Here is a 4,771-nt window from a genome sequence, read left to right on the forward strand (position 1 = left end):
AAACGTACGTGAACTCAGTTCACGTAAACCTACGTGAACTGGAGTTCACGTAAATGACTCAATATTCAATCGTCATTGAATATGCAATCTTAATTCACGTACGTTTACGTGAAAGAAGATTGCGTACATATTGAGAGGTTGAATTTTCAAACTCCATTGATTACACAATCTTAAACAACGTACGTTTATGTTCATTAAAATTGCGTACTTTATGAAATTTTTATTTTTTTAAAATATACGTGAATTCAGTTCACGTAACAACATAACGTACATGTACTGAGTTCACGTAACATCCCCAGATTTAGAAAAAAAATTGGAACTCAAAACCAGACAACCAAACATACCTTTTTATGTAGCTTTAAGAGTAATTTGATAAGGAAACTGAGGTGTTGTAGGTTATGAGTGAGTGATGTGAGTTTTGAATGATTATGAGTTAGGGTTGGTGAGGTATGGTAATTCTTTTATATATGAGTTGTGAGATGTGATGAATGTTGATGAATGTGAGTTATGAGTTAGTAAAATTGTAAAAAATATTATAAATATCAAAGGGCATTTTGAGTATTTTCATTTTTTAGAAATTTAAGTGGTGTAGGTAGCAATTTGAGGGGTGTTGGTAGCAATATTGTAATTTTTTTTATTCATCTCCTTTGCCTACATCATTGAAATTCGGGTTGAAACACCCACTTTTTTTCATCAAAAGCGTCGTGACAAATCAACTTTTTTTCAAAGAACCCTGTGTATTTTGATATAAGATTTCTCTCTACTAGAGTGATAATTGATTGAGGGCCTCTCTAAATAAGTGAATTACGAATCAAACTCATGTAAGATCATAGCTTTGTGCGTTGCATGTAGATAGTTATTGAAATGACAATGTCAATCACAAGGAAGGGAGGTTTGAATTGTGATTTCCCCTTTTATAATTAATTCATGTTTTTTTTTTAGTTAGCTCAAGATTAATTTTGGTTTCAAATATACAAAAGTAGAATGTTCTTGGTAAGTGAAATAAAAAAGAAATTATCCGTATGTGTTATGTGCTCAGTGAGTAGAAATAAATAAGTATAAGAGAAAGAAAATCTCACATAAATGTATTATGGTTCACCTAAGGTGAGCTATGTCTAGTCCTCACAGTTTGTGTAACATCCCACTTTTTGGGATATTATCTCGAAATACTATGTTTAAAATGCATTCCATTTTTTTTCATGAAAATATTTTATAAATAGATTGGTGCGAAAGTAAATTGGGGATGTCACTTGTCAAATGTAAGGGTCATCTTCAAATAACAAACACGGAACATATAGACATGCATATATAGTTATTATAGAAAAATAAAAATAAATCATATACTTCATTTAACAATTAAATCACAATGCACTAGAGATACAAATCAACCAAAATGCACAAATCATATTTGTTAGACTATATGTCAATGCATGATTTTGGAATATCACCACCCTAGAGAGTAAAGAGTCCCACCATTGAATAATGTCCCACTGTTGGACAAATGCTCTTCACAATTTCAAGTTCAGTACCCCACAGTTGAATATTTTTTGGAATAATGTTGCCTTTTCAAGGAACTGTCGTCACGTACTCGCGACTAGGTCCAGACCACTAATGCATGCATGAATGTCATCATTAGTTAGTAAGAAAATAGTTCACTCAACTAGAGCATCTAAAACCATTCAACCTTGTCCTAAATCAACCTAGTTTAGACACAAAGTCATTACCTTGAATAATCACCGGATATCAATCAAAATACGCAAATTGTTTAATCTCGTAATATCATTCATAAACCTATAATTCATATAACACATATTTTGAAGGTAACACACAAACATAACCAATACATAAACCCACAGTGCATTTATATCACAAATAATTCAAGTAGGAAAATAAATGAAGTGATGCCCTTTCCGTTACCAAAATTGTTTATAGAATTATGCGCCACAAACTTTTGTTCAAATCAGTTCACATCTTCAAATAAGTAATAATTAACTTAGTATTTAATTATCTTTCAACTACTAATCCTACTCAAATAAAGTTTGGGTTTAGTTTAAGATTTAGACAAATTCTCTTAAAACAACCAAATTATTATTATTATTATTATTATTATTATTATTATTATTATCATTATTATTATTTTATAATTCAACACAACCTCCACACAATTGTCTCATAAAAATATAATTTAATTTTCTAAAAGAAATAACTATAACAACAAATTTCAACACATTTATTGTTTATGAAAAAATTATTATAATTAACGTCAATAAGGTTTCTAAAAATTTCTTCAACACTCAACTATCACATCATAAAATTTTGACCAAGTAAAAATTTGGTTTGTGGCCAATAACGCTTTCTATTGATTAAAACACAATATAGCCTTCATAACGACTTCTGCCAGATGAAAATTAATTTTTGAAATAGATAAAAAATTTCTCTAATCAAAATAGGTTTCTATATCAATATAATAAGAAAATCATGAACACTTCTAAGAAAATAAATTACACATCATAATTTTGCTTTTAAACTAAAAATGAGTTCTTAAACCATAATAATAATAATAATAATAATATCAAACATCATTTTCAAAATTATCCATCATCATCAACCTATTTACTAAAAATCAGTTTATGATTAGTAACAACAATAACATCTTTATCATAAAAATAATATTTTAATTTACAAACATAAATTTTGCATCAAAAAGTCATTATTTTATAATCAAAGGTTTTATCAAATTGAGTCAGAGTGAAAGTAAAAAATATCAATAGATTATATAAATAAGTCAAGTTCAAAGATAGAGATGACATACTAAAATTTGAACGAAATTGGAGCAAGTTCCTTGCACAACCATAGACCACTAGAACCAATTTTCCTTCTTTCTCTCATCGTGGCTGCATTAATGTTTCTTTCCCCTCTCTTGCACACTCTTTAGGATTCAATATTCCTTTTTTTTTTTCTAACCCAAAGTAGCTATTAACTAGGGACTTATGCATCTCTTTTCTTTCTTTCTTTTCTTCTTGTTAACCTAGCCTAGTAACATACTAGAGATCTATATGGTTTTTCTTACTAACTAAAATTTGGACAGTTGACTAATCTTAAATACCTTTATTATTTTTGTTTATTAAAAATAGTTAAATCGTGTCATTATTATAAGTACTATTATAATTTTTTTTTCCAAATACTTAGCAAAATATTCAGTAAATTAAATAAATCATGTCTTACACATATATACTTTTCAAAATTAATAATTGAATAAAGAATAAAATAATAACAACCACATTGTAAATTATTAAAAAAATAAAAATATATTCACACACTACTACTAATAGAGAAAAATGTGGGTCTTTCAATTTTTGAGCTTTTTCACTAATGTGCTCAAACAAGATTGTTCTTGTTTTTTACACCAACTTTCAAGATCAATCTTGATCATTACAATGTTTCACCTTTCGGCATTGAAAGGATTTCCGTATGTTACCTTTCAATCCAGAAATGGTTTTTACAAGTCACCATTTAATCACAAAGGATTTTTACAATACACTCAAATTATCTTTATCAATATAGTCTTGACTTTCATCTAAAATGAAATAAAAAGGGTTGATATTCAGCAAAAAGACTCAGCAAGTAGATCCTTGAATCTAGTGAAAAGAACTAGAGATTTTGTTTAATTAAAGAGCTTAGACTTCTCATGTATGATTGTTTAAGTGATTGATTTCTTGCACTTCAAACTCTTTTTGTTTCCTTGACCTTGAGGTTCCTTTTATAGGTTTGATGAAGGCTTATAACAACTCATATATCTGTTAGGGACCCACCTTTCCAGTTGTTATTTTAATAGACAAGTGTTGTAAAATAACAAGAACGTTTCTACTTTATAACTAGAATGTTCTTTGTTTCTATTTTGAAGGAGTGCTAGACTGAGAGCTTTTGACAGCTTTTAGGTGTCAGTCTTTTTCTGCTCTGTACACAGGCTGCTTTTTGCAGAGATGCATGAGCAGTGTCCTATCATTTCTGTCCTAAATGTACTTGTTTCTTTAGTCATCAATCGAGAGATTAATCTTTTGAAATAAGAATGTTTAGAATGATCTTATGTAAATAAGTTTTGGTACTTGCGTAATCCAGAATGATCTTCTTCTTTTAGATTATTATTTTCTAATGAACCAGAATGATTTTCGTTTTTCCAGACTTCTATTTTTAATAAACCAGAATTATATTCGTTTTCCCAGAATTCTGTTTTTAATAAACTATAATGATTTTTGTTTTTCCATTAATACATATCTTCAAATAATACACTCAAAAACACATGTTAAATCGCAACACACTTTTAGAATCATAATGAGAAGTTTAATTAACTTAATTTAATTATCATGAAAATAATAATTTTGAATTTTTCCTCAATAGTTTCAACTGAGTCAAAAGATTCAGGAAGATAAATTTCAAAAGCTAAATACATAGCTGAAGGAGGGTCTTCAAACAGACCACCATACTTTGATGGCTCGGATTATTACTTCCGGAAAGGCAAAATGCAACTGTTCTTAAAGTCACAAGATACAGGTATGTGGAGAATCATCACAGATGGAGACTTCATACCAAGAGTAGATCAAAATGATCCAACATCAGCTGAAAAGAAAGAAACAGATTGGACAACAGATGAAAAATCTAAGGTACTACTAAACTCAAAAGCTCAATTATTTTTATCATGTGCCTTAAGCAGGGAAGAAAGTGAAAGAGTAGATGAATGTGATACAGCCAAGAAGGTATGGGACACACTGCA

Source organism: Cicer arietinum, chromosome 7 (genome assembly GCF_000331145.2).
Source record: "Cicer arietinum cultivar CDC Frontier isolate Library 1 chromosome 7, Cicar.CDCFrontier_v2.0, whole genome shotgun sequence".
Taxonomy (NCBI): Eukaryota; Viridiplantae; Streptophyta; class Magnoliopsida; order Fabales; family Fabaceae; genus Cicer; species Cicer arietinum.